The following is a 22,200-nucleotide window of genomic DNA, read 5'->3' on the forward strand; positions in this document are numbered from 1 at the left end:
AAGCCAAGTTTCAGGGGACAGTCACATAACACTTGCTCTGAGCTCCAAACATGAACTGTGTACACTCATGTTAGCATCCAAAGCTGTTAAGCCAACAATTCAGCAGGGGTATTTTCAACAAGGTTTTGTTGCTCCGGCTGGTTCGGTAATGAGAAAGAAGACTAGGTTTTCCCAGCCCTCTCCCTCCCTCTGCAGGTGCACTTGCTGAGCAAAGTGGGTTGGATCTTTCTCAGTCTCTTCTTTCCTTTTCCCTCTCTCTAATGGATTGGATCTTTCTCATTGTCCCTTCTCCCTTTCCCTTATTCTTCCTCATCCCATGCCTCCTTATTTTCCTTCCCACTCTTAAATGTACCTGGTAGTAACTAAAGTGTGAAGGGGGCTGAAGCTCCATCTTGCTTAAGCTTGTTTCCGGCCACTCCCAGCTACACTCACTGAGGAAGCAAGCACTCTACAGCTGGAGTAGACCTCTCTCTCTCTCTCTGCGAGCAGACTCTGGGCTGGCTCTCCTCTCCTACTTTCCAACGTCTCTTCTTGGCCTACTCCATTTAACGTTACCCTTCATCATCTACTGTCTGTGATGGTTGCCTTCCCGCTGCTCCTGCTTCACTGCTGGGAGATTCTGATGGTCAGGGCACGGGTGTCATCTGCCATCTTCCAGGATCCAAGACTGAACTCTTCGAAATTCAAACTTAGGCGGAGTGTAGACAAATGTCAAATAAACATAAACAAACAGAGGATCAGAACAAAAAAATACGAATGGAGAGTTGAGGAAGTAATAAATACAGAAAGGCCAACTTCATGGTAAGCTTTAGTGCATGGAAGTAATTTGATTTAAAAAGACAGGAAAGTAATTGGGAAATCAGTTGAATCACAAGAAACCATGGCATTAATTGTTTTCTCAATACTATGATTTGGATGAAACACTTTCAGATTACATATGTAATTGTAAGAACGGTGCTATGATATCTGACATTAAGCCTATTGCAGGGTGTGGTGATCTATTTTCCTTCTTTCTTATTTACTTATTTATTTTGAAATCATTTTTTATCTGGCTTTTACACCCCAAATCGTTATGGTTAGTAGTTTTTGTTTTGTTTTGTTTTTGTTGTTGTATGGATCCTCTCAATTGTATTATTATATAACTTTGTTTTATTTTACTTTTCCTTTCTTCCCTTTCTTTTTTAATGCACACTGTTAAAAGGAAATGAATGGCCCAGCCATGGCTGTGGCTTGACTTGAAGATCGGTTTCCCATTTTCCTGGACTCTTATACACCTGGACTCTCTTGTCTACTTGTATTCAATATGCCCCAACTTTTATTCATATAGGATAAAGTGGGGTTTGTAGCTAGAGCAACAAATAAAAAACTAAATGGAGAAAGTACAGTCACAAAGTTTAGTTTTAGCATAAACAGAATCCGGAATTCAGATGTTGTTTTCATGCATGTTAAACACTGCAGCCCTGCTTGGTTCTGATGGAGAACAGCTTGGCTGTGGCAAGGCACCTGGAAGGCAGCATAGCCAAGTTTTACATTTTAGGAATTCTATTTAATTAAACATTTTTTCCCTCTGCTTTAAGATTTATAGTCCAGGATCTACCTGCAGAATTGGGGGAACACTGTTCCTCAGTTTCTCAAGTTGTGATCAGAGGCAAGATGACATTAGAAATGTGCCGGTTTCTTTATCTAGCCATAACAAAAGAAAACCAAATAGCAGAAATTTACCATTTCCCAATTTTGATGGCTAGAAGACTGAAACCAAGTTGTCCCATGACATCTTCAGTGAGGCATTTTTGGCACTTTCTTGCCTCTTCTTACAGCCTCAGAAAACTGGTTCTCCCTCTCTCAGAAGTTATTGGTTCCCTTACTCTTCATCTTGGTGTGGGACATTGTGAACTGTCTCCCATCTCTGTTGGCATGCCAACTGGACTTGTCATTAAGCAGCTACATTATTGAGAACTCATGTGGGCAGCTTTCCTATCACATACAGAAGATACTACCTAGCAGCTGAAGTCCTTTCTGTATTTAAAAAAAAAAAAAAAAAAAAAAACTTAATTTTTATAGTAGAGATTCAAAACACAACATTAGAATATGCAGGAAGATAGTAAAATTGTTACTATTGTGAAGTACATCTCACAGGGGTACACATTTTAGGACAAAAAGAAGTATAATCTACATACATAAGAGAACCCTTCATATAGTATGATAAGAAGACAAAAGAAATCACCTACTGATTTTGATAATGGCTGCACCAATCTTTATTCCCACTAACCCCACAAAGAGTACATTTCCTCCACTCTCCAGTTCTTGTTCTTTCTTGTGAGAACTCCATAGTACAGATTCTAAAAGGTCTGATGTAATGTCTCTGCTGTCTTGATTTGCATTTCCTTTATGCTCTGTAATTCTGAACATCTTTTTCTGTATTTAGAGGTCATTTCTGCATCTGCTTGGGAGAGATGCAAATTCTGGTCTTTATGTTCATTAACAACAATCCTGCTATGATTTTAAGAGGTGTTTATTAATTTTATATATTACACATTCTAACAGAATTAAAACTTTCAAAAACCATTTTCCTAGGATGCAGATAGATTTTTCCATTTTTAAAATTGTTTTCTTTGCTATAAAGATGTTTTTAAGTTTTGTGTCTCATTTATTTTTGCTTTTGTAAACAAAGCTTTTGGTTTAATATTGAAAGAATCATTATCAAGGTCAAGGTTAAGGTTTTACCCCTGAGGGGCCATTTAGTTTCAAGTCTTACATTCAGCTTTTTTATGATTTTGAGTTACTGTTTCTATATGTTATCAGATAATGCTTGGCTTTATTCTTTTTGTGTATGTGAAAATCCAGCATGCATAGGAGTGTCTTTGAGGACAGTATCTATGTCCACATTGTGTCTCCTTGGTGCCCTTGTTGAAAACCATTTGATAATGAATGTTTGGATTTATTTCCAGTATTTCCTCTCTATTAATTTTTATTGGCCTTTCCTTCTCTTTCTTCTTTATTTCCATTTCCCATTGTAATCTAGAAAAAAATCTCCATCTCACTTGACTACATGTTAAAGTCACATTCCCAAATAAGGCTACATTCGCAGATACTTTGGAATTTTTCTCTCTCCCATCACTCTCTCCACTCCTCCATCTCCCAATCTCTCTTCTCCCTTTCTCCCTCTGTTCTCTGTGGTGGTATTTTACTTGTACTGAAATGTGATTTTCATTGTATGTTAATAAATAAAGTTGCCTGGGGGGTCAGAGTTTTAGAGCCATAGCAAGTGCGTGGCGGTGGTGGCGCACGCCTTTAAGGACCTGGAGGGCGGTACATACAGACAGTGACAAGGCAGTCACATGTTTAGGTTTACAACCAATGAGAAGGCAGAACAGCTAGACTATTTAAAGACATATACACAGGAAGTAGGCCCCTTTTTTCGGAGAGCTCTCTTGGCTGAAGCAGGATCGCTGAAGCAGGAAGGGTAAGGCTCTTAGTTCTGACCTCTTGGCTTTCTTCTCTGAATCGGTTCTGTGTTTCTTATTTAATATGACGGTTGGTTACATCTACAGTTCTCTCTCTCTCTCTCTCTCTCTCTCTCTCTCTCTCTCTCTCTCTCTCTGTGTGTGTATGTGTGTGTGTGTGTGTGTGTGTGTGTGTGCAGGCCAGAGGTAAGCTTCCTACAACTTCCTCAATAAGTCTCCAGGTTTTTGAGCCTGAGTCTTGCTCTGAAGCTGAAGCTTGCCAGCTGCGCTAGTCTGGCTGGCCAGTGAGTGTCAAAGGTCCATCCATCTCTGCCTGCCACAGTGTTAATGTTATAGGTGCTGGGGATCTAAACTAGGTCCTCATTATTATAGAGCAAGCACTTTCCTGCCTGAACCATCTCTCTGACACACACACACACACACACACACACACACACACACACACACACATTTTCATAACATAATTCAACACACTACAAGTAGTAGTGACAATACTAAAATTAAAACTAATTTACTAAAAGCCAGGCCTTGATCTCTCTTGTCTGAATCCCATTACTACAACTGTACTATTTTAGGTCAAGTAATTTTACATGCCTGTTTGCCATCCTCCAGACAAGGTGTTTTTCTTTTGATGAGTATTTATCTGATTCTAGATTTGTACCTAAATTATTTTTTACTTCTTCTTTAAGGTAGATCAGTCACTAGATAGGAAAAATAGGTAATTATTTCAATTGCTAATAAGTTTGTCTTCGCTTTCCAAACAACCCATTCTCAACTCTGCATACAGAAATCTATAAGCAAATTATTCATGTTTCCATAAAAGTCAGACTTCAGAATAACTTGAGTCTTTTACCTCAGAGAGCAGTACGACATAAGCCAGTTAGCTTAAGTGACTTAAGTTTTTCAGATTAAAAAGTTTTTCAGATCCCTATCTTTTGTGGAAACATATACAAAACAATGTACAGGGATTTGAAGAAACAGATCAACTCCTATTTGGTCTTTGTCAACTCAGACTTTGAGGCATACACCTCTATGGATCATCTGTGCTTATAGGATATTCTCATTTCTTTTCTCTTGCTATTATAAACAGCTCTGAACAGAAGCACCTGAAAGGAGAAAGGGGCTTATTTCATCTTCCAGGGTATAGTCTATTATTGATGAAGCAGAAATCATGGAGGTACTCTGCTTGTCCCAGGCTCAGACTTAGCTTGCTCTCTTATACAAACCAGGAGCACATGTCCAGGGTGGTACCAGCCACAGCCCAGAGGACTGGGCTCTCATACGTCAAATAACAATCAAGACAATTCCCACAGACATGGACACAGGCCAGTCTGATCTGGGCAATGCTTCAATTGAGACCCCTTCTATGATGACTCTAGGCTGTGTAATGTTGACAAAGCTAACTAGGACATAGGGAAAAAACAGAGTTTCAGTTTACTCAATACCCCCAATCCCAAAGCGAACAACTACAAGTCCACAATGCTTGCCTAGCCCTAGGAATCATGTCAGTTCATCCATTCATGCCCAATTTTAGTTGAAACTGATCAAACCATGTATATTGGTTTTGTCATTTACGGAATTCATGAACAAATACATCAACTCAATCCTCAAGTCCCTAAAATGAAAGTTTTGTTGTACAAAAAGAAAAATAGCCATAGTATAGATGTAAGAAATAATCTATATATTTTTGAACCCTCTAAAAGTATACAATAGATGGTCATGATATGGCTCAATTTCATCATCTGAAACTGTGGTGCCATGGAAACTGTGTTAACAGTGGAATTAGAAACTTTGATCTCTGACCTACCATGACTCTGACTGAAATTTGGCCAAAAAGTAACTACCTCATTTATATCTTCTGAAAGCAGATCGGAAACCTACAACTACACCATCCTGAACATGCCTGGGATTTCCTGAAAATAAGACATAAAGCCCACAAGTGACAGGTGTCTTGTCTTATACAGAGAAGTAGATAAGGCGCTGAGGAGACATCTGGAAGGATGCAACTCAGACTATTAATATTTGCTGCCCTTACCTTTTTACCTTCTTGTCCAATTATATTGCTATGCTTGACTGTCCATTTTCTATCAAAATGAAACAAATAGTTTTCCATGGTACTTCTGACGGCAATGATATCTAAGATTTTGGTTACAGAAAAATTTTTGGGCTTTCCCCTCATTGATCTGTGTTTCATTATAGTGGCATTAGTCATGAACTTTGCAATGAGTAAGAAAAATATGTTTCTTCTCCCCTACATTTGATGAATTTTAGTTCCTGTATCTCTCCCACAAACATCACTATGAGCTAAGATTCCCTTCAGTAATATTCCACAGTGTTCCGCTTTAGGCTAGGATTTTCTGGCGTATTGAGATTTATTTTCTTAAAAGTTTGTGCTGATGATATTCCAAGGAGTTTTCTGCAACAATATGAATTTGTTTATATGATTTTTTTCCTCCTCTACTTCAGTTAGTCAGCTATGTTTGTACAGGTTTTGTGAGTAAGACCTGTGAAATTAACCTTTTCCAACCTAGCCAACTCAACATTTTTCAAATTAACAGACTATAACACTGCCCAGAGTGAAAGTAAGCATTTTTCCATTTCTTTTAAGTTTTTAGTCCTCCAAGGTTCCATGAAAACTCAGTGTGAAGCAAGTTGGAGACAAAATACCATCATTTAAAGCATGCAAAATTTCCCCACTTATTGGGGTAGGCTTTCATTTTGAAGGCATATAGAAAAAGCAACAAGACCATAGCAAAACGAAAGAAAATTTATACCTAAATTTAATGAAAGACCTATTAGTCTCCTACTCATTATGAGAGGTTGAAAATTCCCATATTGCACAAAATTTTAAAGGATACAGATACTAGTGAAGATCAAGTAGTCTCATTTATTTAAAATGTAAAACTCATGGTAATATAATCTAGGAGGACTAGAATATTAGACATATTCATCCACATTTAAAAGTATAATGCACAAGAGTTTACTTCTTAACTGACTTCTATGTACTTATGTTGTGTGTGTATGTGGTGTGCATTTATGTGGTATATGTGTCTGTAAAGGTACACATGAATATAGACAGGGTCTCTCATTTGGCCTGGAGCTTCCTAAATCAGCAAGGTTGGCTGTCCATTGGGCCCCTGGGATCTTTCTATCATAAGCCACCATGCCTGACACTTTCAGATATACTTAGAGGATCAAACTCACGTCCTTCTGCTTGTGTGGTGATCATCTTCCCAACTGAACTCTTTCCTGCCCACAGCTCCTTGTTTTTACTGTAGGAAGAGGGAAAGATGAAGGAGAACTTTTCCAAGCAAATACCAGTTAAAACTTGCTATGCTATTGGATGATCAATATGAACATAATATCAAAGTAATGCATAGTAGTGAATGCTTATTTATTCTCATTCCCCCTTCTTAATGGATGTCAACTTTCAACTACCCAGAAGTTGAACTTAATGCTTAGTAAGAAGGCAATGTTATACTTTAGATGATCAGTAACATTATTATGATTGTGTCAATTTATGTTCCTTCAAGTTTAAATTCATATACTTTCATATATACAAGTATATATATGTATATATATATTATATACCAGTATATATTTATATACTTTTATCAGTAGAATTATTGTATGAGGGTCAAGACAAGCAGACATTCAGGCTGATAGCTTCTGAATAATTAAGCTTACATTTTTCAAGCTTTTTGTAATGAAGCTAAGCATGTGGGCTTGTGGAACACAGGAGACTATCATGGTGATATTGATACATACTTCCCTAAACTGCAGCATATTTTTAGTAACCTCTTCAAAACATTTTCCCTACTGTAATTGGCATTATTTCTATTTTCTGCTTTGCATTTTAGCCAAATTACTAACAATATAGTTTTCAGTTCTTTTATGTAAGTGATATTTTAAGTATTCAACAGCAGTACATTTAGACATATACGACAAAAGCATATCATACATTGTAGTATATAAATTTTAAAGCTCACTGTAACTTATATTCATGTTACAAGCATTTTATATCTTCTTTGAAATAACTGAGGTGTGTGACAAAATCCCTGGCCCTGCTCAGTGCCACTGCAATTCTTTTGTTTATTGGGACAGCTCATATAATTGCAAAATTGTTCAAAAATTTCTTATTCATTTTTTCTTCATATTTATGAATTGTTGCCATTCTACCTCATTTATTTTATTGTTCTACACACACATATACATACACACGCAGACTTACCCTTTAATATTTAGGTAATTCATGGTGCTTTTCCCAAGAATAAGAATGTATTTTTGTAATTCCTGTATATGCTTGTTTTTGTCAGTGTTCTATTACTGTGAAGAGATACCATGACCATGTCAGCTCTTATAAAAAGAAAGCATTTAATTGGGAATTCTTTACAGTTTCCAAGGTTTAGTCCATTATCCTCATGGCAAGGAGCATGGCAGCATGCAGGAAGACTTGGTACTGGAGAAGTACTGATAGTTCTATATCTGGATCTGCAGGCAGCAGGAAGAGAGAAAGTCACTGGGCCTGGACTGGACTCCTGAAACCTCAGAGCCCAGCCAGGCCCTCTGACATACTTTCTCCAACAATGTCACACCTACTCCAACAAGGCCACACCTGCTAATCCTTCCAGGTAATGCCACTCCAAGATGACTAGGCACTGGAATATATATGAGCCAATGGGGGTCATTCTTATTCAAACCACCACAGTGCCTAAAATTTTAATTTGGTCATCAATATTCTGCATAGCATTTCTCCCTTCCAGTCCACAGTCGTATATTCTATGATTTGCCATTCTTCTCAGGTTTCCTTTATTCTGGAACATTCCCTTATTTGTCCTTTTTCATGATAGACACAGTTTTGGAAAATACAGGCCCTCCTGTTTCCAGCTAATTATGTGTTTTAATGGGTTTGTTGAAACTTTCCTCATATGTGGATCCTTATCATGCTTCTGTGATGTTATATCATTCCAAAACATCATACTAGGAGGCCCATGATAGTTGTTTTGTCCCTTAATGATGATGTCATTATGAATCATCTGACCAAAGAAGTATCTACTTTTTCCAGTGCAAAGTTACCATATTTACTTTTGTATCTTATAAATAATTTGTGGTAACCATCTCAAAAACCATGCAAATTCTACTCCTTATCAAAATCCCCTTGTTGTTCAATGAAGGCAGTCTTTTTTCAAAAATATTTTTATCGATTATTTAGGAATTTCACATCATGAACCTCAAGCACACTCACTTTCCAGTTCTCAAAGGTCTAATCCCCTGACCCTTGTGATCCCTCTAAAAAAAAAAAAAAAGAGGGAAAACGTCCAATTTGTAGCCGGGCGGTGGTGGTACACACCTTTAATCGCAGCACTTGGGAGGCAGAGCCAGGCCGATCTCTGTGAGTTCTAGGCCAGCCTGGTCTACAGAGTGAGATCCAGGACAGGTACCTATTGGTGAAATTATTAAGGCCACTCCACGTAGATAAAAGGGAGGTTTATTTTGTGAGGTAACTTACAAGTGAAGGGATAGTTTACAGGGTCTGGGAAAGGTGTGGCGCAGTCCAGCGGTGTTCTCTGGAGAACTCTGCTCGGTCTACCTCCAGCATCCAGGATCCAGGAACCAAGAGAGCGGGCGCATCCAGATTTTGGGTCTTCAGGGTCCTCTCTTGGCCCCGCCTTGTAGACGTGACAGTTACCAAAGCCTCAATGGGGGTTGGAACTTCCAGATCAAAGCTGGAATGGCTACCCACTACAAGTACCAAAACTACACAGAGAAATCCTACCTCAGTAAACAAAAAAAAAAAAAAAAGTCCAATTTGTGTTGCTCCTATACTCACTGGAGCATGGTCAAACTTCCAGTGGCCAGCCCCTTAAAGAAAATTGATTCCTTCCCCACCTACACCCCCCATCAGAAGCCATCATTTTGGTATTCTTATCATAATTTTTAAGAGTTCAATGAGTCTTTTAACTCCAGGACTTTTTCTTCCTTTACCGTCAGTATTTCACTCTAAAGAATTTTATTTATCTTTTAAAAATTTGTTTATTGGTTAATTAAGTGAGTGATCGCTGGGCGGTGGTGGCGCATGCCTTTAATCCCAGCACTCGGGAGGCAGAGGCAGGCGGATCTCTGTGAGTTGGAGGCCAGCCTGGGCTACCAAGTGAGTCCCAGGAAAGGCGAAAAGCTACACAGAGAAACCCTGTCTCGAAAACAAAACAAAACAAAACAAAAAAAGTGAGTGATCATCTGTATGGATTCATGTTTCTATTTCTTCCTTTTGTTTCCAATCCATTAAGCTGCCTGTTTTGTTACCTTCTTTTTGGCCCATGGGAAATCTTGAAAGGTGATGAAGGCATCATTTTCATAAGTCTCTATCAATCCTTTCTGACATTTTCTGCTTTGAGGAAATCTCAGGAAACATTGTGGAAGAGACAGCAGACAAATTATAAGAGCCAGAGGACCGGGATGTCTGCTGTGAGATTGTATCTCCTAGAAATGATACGGGAGCTTCTCTCATGATACCTCAGTAATGTGGCCGTTGAAGTGCTCTTTCCACGTCGCTGGTAGTGATTGTTATGACCTCAGATCCATGTTACTCCAAATGTGCTAAAAAATATAGCATCATCAGTATTGCTTAGGGTTTCATTAGAAATTTATCATAGATATTATTGGAAGAGAAATAAACTGTTCTTGGAGTAAGAAATTGTCCAAGTTGGAAAAAGGGGGACAGACAAAGCAGAGGAGCACATTCTTCCTAGTTAATGTAGCCCCCAAAGTTGGGCTCCTCAGCTTATTCTCACACTTTAAGTCATGTGGTCACAGCAGTTAGTGGGTTCTTCCTGGTTGCTTAAGAATTAATTAAGCTCATGCACCAGGGATGGGTCCCAACCCCACTGCCTGGGGGTCCCCTAAATAGTTCAAGCTAAACGACTGTCTTGCCTATCCAGAGGGCCTAGTCCAGTGCCATGGGGGCTCCTCAGTTATTGGTCCACAGTTCATATATTTCCACTAGTTGGATCTGCCTCAGCTGAGTGTGCCAGGCTTGGCTGACTCTCCATGGGAGACCTTGCCTTGGAGGAGGTGGGAATGGGTAGAGTTGGGGGGAAAGCCTGGGGGAGGGGAGGAGGGAGGGGAGAGGAATCTGTAGTTGGTATGTAAAAATGAATAGAAAATCTCTTAATAATAATAGAAAAAAAAGAATTAAATTCTACTAATTTAGGAAAAGGCATTCACAAACTTGGGGGAAAAATAGTTTGATCAGCTAAAACTAACTACCAGAGACATATTGATTTAAACAACAGAAATTTCTCAGAATTTAGAAGGCTCATAAGTCTCTGGTCATTCAAAGATCATGGCTGAGTTGTGATAATGGGACTCATACTTGTTTTAGGATGCTGTTCTTCTATGTAGAAAAATGAAGGGAGAGAAATATCATAGAACAGAGAGAGAGATGCCCTGAAAGTATCTGAGGCCTTCATTTCCTTTCAAGGACACTAATTACATTATATAGGCTCTGCTTTCTTGACAGATGTCAGTCTCACTGCAAAGGATTCAACTCTAAATATCATAAATCAAAATGAGGGTTAGCGTTTCAATATATGAGTTTTAAGGGAATGAAAAAAATCATTCAATAGCAGCTAGTAATATTGGTGCCTGAAAAATATTCAATAATTTTTAATCTTCCTACAATACATTTCAAGCAGAAAATTTTTCCTAACCTACTCTTTCTCATCTCAGAAATCGGTTATTCCTCAATCCTACTATTTATGGAACATACAGAGAAAATCAATAAATGTTTGCTGAATGTAAATAAACTAAATGTTTAAATGAATATTCCTCTAAAAAAACTTCCAATTAACTAAGCTATTGTCTGGACCATTGGTCCAATTCGAGCTGTGGCATCTACCCAAACATGCACAGGATGCAAAGGAAAGGCTTCCAAACACTGATGTGTATGTTGACATGTGTGTATACACTTATGTGTATATATACGGGTGTGTTTATATGTCTGTATATATGTGAATATATGTTTACAGATTTGTGTGTATATCTATCAGAGTATGTATGTGTGTGCATGCATGTGTGTATACACTTGTGTGTGTGTATGTAAGCTAGAAGTCAATCTTGCGTGTAGATTCTAAGGAAGATTTTTGTTTTGTTAGACCTGAGCACTCCAAGCAGGTTATTAACTGAGTTCTCTCCCCATCCTCTCACTGGGTCTTTAAAATCAAGCAGTTTGTACTTGTCCCAGAGGACCTGACATTGATGCTACTGCTGTTGTTTGAATCTCTGAGGGCATTTCTTGAATTTTCTTCCTCTGACAGTGCCTCTTCTTGTTCTTCATCATTGTTATACATTTTCCTTTACCATCTGCTATTCTAATGCCCTTCTCCCCCTCTTCTTTGTCATCACTCATTTATAAACCTTTTACATACTTGTTGTGTAATTTTGTAAGTTCCTATCATCATCACCTAACTGTGCACTTCGTTTTAAATATCAACTGAAAAACTTTGATCAAATATCCATGTAAATAGGTGTTTTCTGTCCAGACTGCTCAGTCCTAAATAACCAACTCAGAGGCTGAATATGAATTATACATGCTCAGTTAATAGCTCAGGTTTATTACTAGCTAACTTTTAGACTTAAATTAACCCATATTCCTTATTTACACTCCGCCGAGTGGTGGTACCTTTTTTAGCATGGCAAGTTCATCTTCTCCAGTTCATCTGCCTGGTGACTCCTCTGACTCTGCCACTTCTTCCTCCCAGAATTCTCTCTGTCTCAGGCTTTCTCACCCAATCTCTTTCTGCCCAGCTAATGGCCAATCAGCTTTTTATTAACAATGAGAACAAAGCACATTTACAGTGTACAAAGATTGTTCCACAGCACATCCAAGGGAAGGTGCAAATCCTAAGATTTCATTTCTTGAAATTTACACCAAGAACTCAATGTCTTTATTGATTGTTGACAGAAACAACCACATTTATGCCTAGTGCATAGGTACTTGCTAAAGCCTAATTGTGCTAGAATAGGACACCATTTAGAAGCATATTGCTTCCCGTTTTTAATCCCATTCTGTTTCTTTAGTTGTTTCCTCCTCTGTAGAATGTAAACCCTTTTGAAGGGTAGACAATGACCTAAGTCACTGTACTTAAATGTATTCCAAAAGTCTTATATTTAAGAACATTTCTTAACCTTGGCAAATAAATTATTCCCGTGGCTGTAGCCTGAGTTGCATATTTCTACAAGTATTAGGAGCTGTTCGGGAGGACCATTGACTCAGGAGTGTTGGGCATATGAACAATGTAAAAGAGAAAATGTATTTTTAATGGCCTTGCAAACAGAAAGCAGTAGAACACATTTCTTCAATAAACCCGATGCTAAGTTTACCACTGACTGCCCAACTTTCTTCTTCATACTCAGTTTACTTTGTATTGACTTCAAAACAGTCTCCAGAATCACATAAACTTAGTTAGCTTCTGGTTAAGGATAAAATACTTCGTGAAATTCCAGAAATCTATAAAACATTTAGTAGTATACTCCAACTATGATCTGAATTAGTATTTAACTCTTTTTTTGCCTTTTTAAATTTTAATTGAAAAAAGTTTCCATGCAGTATATTCTGAGCATGCTTCCCCTTCCCAACTGCACTCCATCCTCCCCACCTCTCTGCCCATCCAACTCTACAAACCCCCTCTCAAAAACAAAGAGAAACACAACACCCTCTCAAAAAACCTTAAAACAAAGTAAATACAGAAGCAAAAGACCAATAAGACAAAAAATGTCCAAACAAAGCAAAATGAGGCAAAATGCCTACAAAAAGACCATTGAGTTTGTTTTTTTTTCTTGACTGTCTACTGCTGGGCATGGGATCTACCCTGAAATGTGGTTAATATTCCCAGTTAGAATCCATTGAAGAAAATGAATTTTTCTTTTGCCAGAGACTATCAGCTGCTGAGAGCTTCTTGCGTTGGGGTTGGAGCTTGTGTCTACCTTCCCTTCCCAGCTCTGGGACCTCTATCTGGTTTGAACCTGCACAGGCCTTATGTATGATACCACAGTATCTCTTAGTTTATATGTGTATCAGTCCTGTTGTGTCTAGAAGATACTGTTTCCCTGGAATCATCTATCACCTCTGCTTCTTAAAATCTATCTGCCTCTTCTTCTGCATAGATGATCCCTAAGTGGAGGGATTTGATGAAGACATCCCACTTAGGACGGACTGCTCCAAGGTCTCTCACTCTCTGCACACAGTCCATTTGTGGGTCTCTGTGTTGTTTTTAATTCCTATCTGAAAAAAACAATTCAACATACAATTTGGATGTTTCATGCCAATGGATAGCAGATTCCTCAAAAGTGAATATCTTTCTGATTAAAATTAGATTTGTGTTAAATTATGCAAGATACTGTTGTGTTCAGGATATTGCAGTCTCTGATATAGGTCACTACAGCTTCTAAATTCCAACAGGCAAACTGCCTCTGTTTCTGAACTTTTATGTCAGTATCTCAATTGGTACAAAGAACTGAGCAATGCACCATCACGTTTGTACATAGGTTTAAAAAAAAAAAACAGTAAAAGCCATACTGTGAGCAATTGAGAGCAATTATTCAATCAATCCTTCTGTTACCGAGGATTTATGGAGCACTTACTTTGTGTCAGGCATGTTGTAAGCCCTATGCCATGGGGAATCAGCTCTTTGCCTTTATGAAACTCAACTGGGGAATGCCTAAACAATTAAGTGAATAGTCAATGAACAAGATAATTTTAGATGTTGAAAAGATGTTAAAAAGAGGAATAATGTAAAAGGAATCGGTGCAGGGGTTGCTTTATTTTAAGTAGCCAATTATTACTTACATACCATAGCTGTTGGTTTGACTGCTAATCAAGGCCAGAGCAAACACCCCACCCTGCAAGAAGAACAAAGAGAAATAAGGTTTTTCAATGTATGCCTTGATTTGCTAAATAAAGAAAGATAAAAGAGGCAGGATGGTTGATGCTTAGGGATGAAGCAGACAGCATGCAGAATTAAAGTAGGCGGGGTAGGCAGGGGCCAGATCCCACAGGCCAGTGGAATCCATTATGAGTATTGAGAATTGATTTCATAAGGAATGAATAGCTTTTATTGGGACATGATAGCCCATTGTGACTTTGCCATATTCCTCACTGTTGACACATTGATAACACTGTGGCCTTGACTAAATGCATATTTCTCATCAATTACTCTCCCTCAAGTTGAGGATGGATACAATTACACCCCCTGCCCAAATGAAACAGCAGTGTTAGAAAATACTTCAGAATTCATAAGCCTTCTTCACTCATGGTTATAGAGACCTATAATCCTGGTTTCTAAAACACTTCTAATTTAGCCACTCAATTGTGTCTTGAGAGTTAGTTCTTGGCATGTCGTCAATGACGATTGATTCAAAAAATTCTAATTTCTGAAATATTCTTTCATCCTTGTTATCCTAATTATCTTGTTTCAAAAATAGAACACTAATAAAAATATAATTTAGAAAACTAAAGCTAACCTGTGAAGAAATATTATGATTTAAAATAACTCTATTGTATTAAATATATTTTACCTGAATTAAAATGAACTTTAACAAATGATGAATTTATAATATTTTTAGCTCGAAACTAGAATATCCTATGCACTGAGGGGCACTGAGGGGAACATAAGAGCTAAGGATTCTCACAAATGTCAATGTAATAAAATGAATTCTTAGTTAATTTTGCCAATAAATGCAGTAGTTACAAACCTAGATACAATGAATGACCAGTCTTAACTTTAAGAACTTCAAGGTCATCACATTCTCAAGAGTAAAACCTTTATGGAGAAACCCCTTGTTAGTATGTATACCATTCTACACCTGTGTTTGAATTCATAAAGGATACATTTTCTAAATACATGCATGCTCCCTGTGTAATTCCATGTACATATGGACTACTTACTTAACCCATAATCAATGGCGCATGAACTAGTTCAAAACACATCTTCATTAAAAGTCTTAGGATATATGTGGGCCACTTTTATTTTCAGTCACCCTTCCATCAATTTCCCATTTAACTAAACATTTAAAACTCATAAGCATCTATTTGGGTTTTTTTCGTTTCTTCTTATATCCAGTAATAAAACCAAATAATTAATACATTAGTAAAAATATTGGGCTATGTACCATCTAGAATATATAAGTCATATTAATAAGTAAATAGGGAAAAACACATACCCAAAGTATGCAAAAATCATCCAGTTAGGCATGTCCAGCCCACAGACTGCAGGCCACATATGGCCAAGGGAGCTTTGGATGTCAATCAACATAAAATCATAGACTACCTTCAACATTATGAATGTCTGTAGTAACTCCTCCCCTTTGTTCTGTAGTATGCACTTCCTAGAAGACTGTGATAGTTAATCATGACTTTGGACTTAATAGGATTTACAGTCACCACAGAAACAAACCTCCAGGCTTGGATGCAAGGGTACTTCCAGAGAAGTTTAACTGTAAGAGAAAGACTTATCCTAAATATGGTGGTACCATTACGGGTGAACGAAAACTGAGAAAGCAAACTGAACAAAGGCCTATTTATTTCTTTCCTGATTGTTCATGCAATGTGTCTAGCCATCTTATGCTCTCACTATCGTGACTTCTCCATCATGGCAGACTGTAATTAAAACTGTGAGCTGAAAGAGCCAAAATAAACCCAGCTTTCCCTAAACTGCTTTGGTCAGGTATGTTGTCACAATAACAGAAAAGATAACTGATACAGTGACTATGTTTCCTCATAATATTCGGAGGCCAGACACTTGATACAGATGAGTAAGTCACAGAATAATCTATAAATGTATAATAATAAAATGTAAGAGCAAATCTTAAAAGTAATTACCAAATGGTTGTCTTACAAATTAACTGATATCATCTCCCTTGGATTCAGAAAATATAATTAATTTTATAAATAATAAAGGCAAGGAATTTTTGGACTCTATGTCATAAAAGAGGAAGTATAAATATGTAAATGTTGAAGATATTCTCACAATGTCCATCTTGGAAAGCATTCATGTATTTACCTACAGAAACACATGCACAGAAAGAATACATTCCTCCTCTGTCGTCTTTTTATTCCTCCATCCTCAGCTGAGGATCCTGCTCCAAACACCTTCACTTGAGTGATCTTACTATCTCTCCTCATATGTATTGGTTCATTTCCTAAGAATACAATAATTTTTAAAGCATTCACTCTCAAGTGTGGGGAACTAAGTCCTCTAAACTCTCCATTTGCTTAAGAAAATTTACAAAATTAATTTGGATTCACCTGACAGATTTATGGTGTCTTTCAGACCAAAATTATAAAATGCATTAATCTCAAATTAGATAGAGCATTTGAGACCTTCCCTCACATGCATGGAGACTTGTTCACTTTTTTTTATGACCCATTTTGTCCAGAAAGAAATCACTATGGAGCCTGCTTGTCAAATTAAAAGTGTTCCTCATTTTTTTCCTGAATGTTCTAAGTTGACTGATGTGATTCTAGAAGGTTCATTTATAGAGAAGCCAAGGTGAACATTAATGGTTAGCAAAGGAAAAAAAATTCAGGAGCTGACAATGCTAGTTAGGCAGAAAAAAATGTCACTGCACTGTTTCTTTTCTTTTTTCTTGAATTATCTCAGTTTTACCAAATAAAATTACAGTTTTAAATAGATATTGCAACCTTTTCCCCTTTGATTTTCTTTGATATTTATTAGTCAAGTTTTCTTGTCAATGATGTAATTATTGTATAACCTCAAAAGGAAAAAAAAAGAAATTAAAAAATAAATATAAAACATGAGAATGTGATAAACTGAGGGTTATATTGCTGTGGAATGTTCTATATGGCAAATGTGTTGCTGATTAGTCAATAAATAAAACGCTGATTGGCCATTGGCTAGGCAGGAAGTGTAGGCGGGACAAGGAGGAGAATAAAGCTGGGAAGTGGAAGGCTGAGTCAGAGAAACACTGCCAGCCGCCACGATGACAAACAGCATATGAAGATGCCGGTAAGCCACGAGCCATGTGGCAAGGTATAGATTAATGGAAATGGATTAATTTAAGCTGTAAGAACAGTTAGCAAAAAGCCTGCCATGGCCATACAGTTTGTAACCAATACAAGTCTCTGTGTTTACTTGGTCGGGTCTGAGTGCCTGTGGGACTGGCAGGTGAGAGAGATTTGTCCTGACTGTGGGCCAGGCAGGAAAACTCTAGCTACATTATATTTTATTAAACAATGAAAATAGCCCACAATTTTTAAATCATAGAAAACTATGATTTCCATAATCAAAAGTGCCAAGCAACCTGTGTTTTTCTTCTTTGCAAAGACTCTCTATGTTTTGTTTTAATGGTATTAGTGAGATATTTTTAAATTTAGAGTTTTCCAAACTCATTTGAGGTAACATGAATCTTAAAAGGTTTTCTAAATAATAATAATAATAAAAAACAAAAAATGGAGCCAGATTGAGTGAAAGCTGAAAGATCAGAGAAGCAGAACAAGCCACAGCCAAGCTTACCTTGCCAACTCCTCAGCCGATCCTGTTTCCACAAATCCTCAGACTGAAAACCTCTGAGTCCTCATCCCTGAGGCTCTCAGTTGAACTGCTGCTTAGTTCCTGTCTTCACAAGTCTTATATTCCTTTCTCCACCCAGCCATGTCACTTCCTGGGATTAAAGACATGTGTGCTTTCCAAGCAAAGGCATAAGATCTCAAGTGCTGGGATTAAAGGCATGTGCCACCACTGCCTAACTCTGTTCCCAGTGTGGCCTTGAACTCACAGAGATCCAGATGGATCTCTCCCTCCCAAGTGATAGGATTAAAGGTTTGTGCCACCACTGTCTGGCCTCTATATCTAATCTAGTGGCTGGCTCTGTCCTCTGATCCCCAGATAAGTTTATTAGGGAACACAGTATTTTGGAGTACACAATATATCACCACAATTTGAAATGCTATTCAAGAAAATTTCCAAGAAAGTATCCATTAACTAAATGTGGTAGAATTTTTTTTATTTGTAAGCAGAGACTGAAACTTACAAATAGATCTTTCTCTCACTATTGTTTTCAGATTCAGATTTCAGAAGTGAAAATGTTAGTGTCAACTGCTCACTGTTTGTGACAGGATATTTTCTTTTTTGTTTGAATGTACTGATTTATTTAGAACTTCTTTCATGCAGTGTATTTTGATCATTCTTCAGCCTCTCAATCTCCTCTTAGACTCTACCCACCTCTCTCTCCACCGAACATCTCATCCTTTCCCTCTCAATAAGAGAATTTTCCTATCAACAGTGCTTCTTCACCAAACCACTGAGTGAGAATATCGTAAACAGAATGTGGAAATCATGGTTTACCACCAAAATGTCTTACAAGGACTAAAATCTTAATTCAAAAATTTTGTTTTTCCGTTTTGGTAGAAGATTATAACTTTTTGCTGAGTCATTCAGAAGACATGCCAATCTTGGTTAGAGATTTAATTATATTATATTAATGATGGTCAGTTTCAGCTCTCCAATACTACATAAAGGTGTTTGATTAATACTCATATTGCTTTGTTAATTAATTTCCTGTGATAAAACTTACAAATGGAGATATTTCTCCATGGTGTGCTGACTTTATATAATAGGGCATCCTTCTGTGGAAACCGCATAACTCTTAACAAGCTTGGTTATGCTCACCAGCTTTCTGCCATTAAAATATTTAATTTAGCCATAAATTTTACTGACACCACATTCTAATTTTGAGGGAGATGAAATTAAGATTCCAACTTTAATAACAATCAAGCTGGTTATGAAATCCTTCCTAATTCAGTCATTACCTAAGAACTGAATGATAGAGATTATGAGTCCACTATTAAAATATTTTTAATTGCTTTTTTGTAGTATAAAGTGAAATGTAACTCTCCACTTACATTGGAAACTGAAGGAAAAAATCAGATAATTTTTTTCATAGTAATGATAATGAATTGATCAATTTTTTTTAGGATAATTTTCTTACTTTTCAAGTGTGTGGCTGAGCCTGTATGTGTGTGTGTGTGTGTGTGTGTGTGTGTGTGTGTGTGTGTGTATTTGTTCTAGACTCCCTCTTGAATTATCTATACTTGAATATTTTTGTGTAAAAGATGAGGAATTTGAAAGAAAACTGAAGGCTGCCAAAAAAGTTTCTCATTGCCTGTGCAAGATAATATTCATTGTGAAATAGAGTAAAATGGCAAAATACCTCAGCTTGTATATTAACAATCATTAATAATTAAATATGCTTATGTCAAATCCAAATTTATATTTCTTTTCAAATGATTTGCAGCATATTTAAGAATAGAAATCTTCAATATTATAATGATTAACATTATTCTTAATTATTGTAATCTATTAAGAAATACATTAGGACCTCGGCCCTGAGGCACAACCCATGCCTCCCCCATCACTGCCCCAGTTGCAGGCCAGCAGGGAAGACTCCTGTGGGCAGGCCTCCCCACCAACATCCCTCATCAGATCCTGCAATCTGCAAGACCTACTAACTACCCAAAACCCACCCATTCCCCTGCAACTTCCGGGGCTACCTCACACACAGAATCCTCCAGCTCCAATTAGACTAAGAACTCCAACTAGACCAAAAGTGGCCCCTGTGACTCAGAAACAGCAAGAACCAAATGGACCAGGAGCAGCTCCCTCAGACACAAACACCTCTTGTACCTATTGGAGGAAGAGATGGGTACACACCAGTGCAAAAATACATACAACAACATAAAGAGCAATATGGCACCACCAGAACCTAGTGATTCTATAACAGCAAGACCTGAATATCACAACATAGAAGAAGCAGAAGAAAGTAACTTTAAAAATAACTTTATGAAGATGATACAGGCCTTTAAAGAGGAAATGAAAAATTCCCTTAGAAACTGAGAAAAAGACAAATTTAAAAACTGGAAGAAATCAATAAATCTCTTAAAGGAAGTCAAGAAAAAGCAATTAAACAAGTGAAGGAAACAGTTCAAGACCTGAAAATTGAAATAGAAACCATGAAAAAGACACAAACCAAGGAAATGCTGGAAATAGAAAATCTGAGTAAATGAACAGGAACTACAGAAGCAAGCATATCCAACAGAATATAAGAGATGGCAGAGAGAATCTCTGGTTTGGAGGATACAATAGCGGAAATAGATTTGTCAGTCAAAACAACAACAACAACAAAAAAACAAACAAACAAACAAAAAACTAAAGCCAAAAAAGTCATAACACAAAAAGTCCAGGAAATCTGGGATACCATGAAAAGGTCAAACCTAAAAATAGTATGGATAGAAGAAGGAGAAGAATACCAACTCAAAGGGACAGAAAATATATTCAACAATATCATAGAAGAAAACATTCCCAACTTAAAGAAGGAAATGCCTATATAGATACAAAAAGCTTACAAAACACCAAACAAACTAGACCCTCCAAAAAAGTCCCCTTACCACATAATAATCAAACCACTAAACATAGAGAATAAAGAAATAATATTATGAGTAGTAAAGGAAAAATGCCAAGTGACTTATAAAGGCAGACCAAACAGAATAACACCCAGCTTCTCAATGGAGACTCTAAAAGCCAGAAGGTCCTGGAAAGATGTAATGCGGCCACTAAGACACCATGGATGCCAGCTCAGACTACTGTACCCAGCAAAACTTTCAATCACCATAGACAGAGTGCACAAGATATTCCAAGACAAAACCAGATTTAAAAATTACTTATCCACAAATCCAGCCCTACAGAAAGCAGTAGAAGGAAAACTCCAATCTAAGGAAGTTAGATGCATCCACAAAACACAGGCAATAGATAACTCCACAGCATCAAATCCCAAAGAATGGAAATACACATAATACCACCAAACAAACAAACAAACAAAAACAGGAATTAGCAAACACTGGTCATTAATATCCCTTAATATCAATGGACTCAATTCGCCTATAAAAAGACACAGGCTAACAGAATAGATACGAAAACAGGATCCATCCTTCTGTTGAATACAAGAAACACACCTCAACTTCAAAGCCAGATGCTACCTCAGAGGAAAAGGTTGGGAAAAGACATTCCAATCAAATGAACTTAAGAAACAAGCTGGTGTAGTTATCCTAATATCCAACAAAATAGACTTCAAACTAAAATCAATCAAATAGATCGGGAAGGACATTACATATTCATCACAGGAAAAATTGACCAAGAGTAAGTCTCAATTCTGAACATTTATGCACCAAATACAAGGGTACCCACATATGTAAAAGAAACATTACTAAAGCTTAAATCGCACATCAAACCCCACTCTCACCACTGGATAGATCTGCCAGACAGAAACTTAACAGAGAAATAAGGGATCTAACAGATGTTATGACTTAACTGGAATTAATGGATATCTACAGAACATTCCACTCTAACACAAAAGAATATACCTACTTCACAGCACCCCATGGAACCTTTTCTAAAATTGACCAAATACTCTGTCACAAAGCAAATCTCAACAGATTAAAAAAAAAAATTCAATAACCCCCTGTATTTTATCAGGCCACCATGGCTTAAAATTAGATTTCAACAATAAAACAAATTACAGAAAGCCTAAAATTTCCTGGCAACTGAGTAACATTCAGTTGAATTACCAACAGGTCAAGGAAGAAATAAAGAAATAAATTATAGACTTCCTTTAATTCAATGAAAATGAATGTACAACATGCCCAAACTTGTGGGACACTATTAAA

Source organism: Peromyscus eremicus, chromosome 12, assembly GCF_949786415.1.
Source record: "Peromyscus eremicus chromosome 12, PerEre_H2_v1, whole genome shotgun sequence".
NCBI lineage: Eukaryota > Metazoa > Chordata > Mammalia > Rodentia > Cricetidae > Peromyscus > Peromyscus eremicus.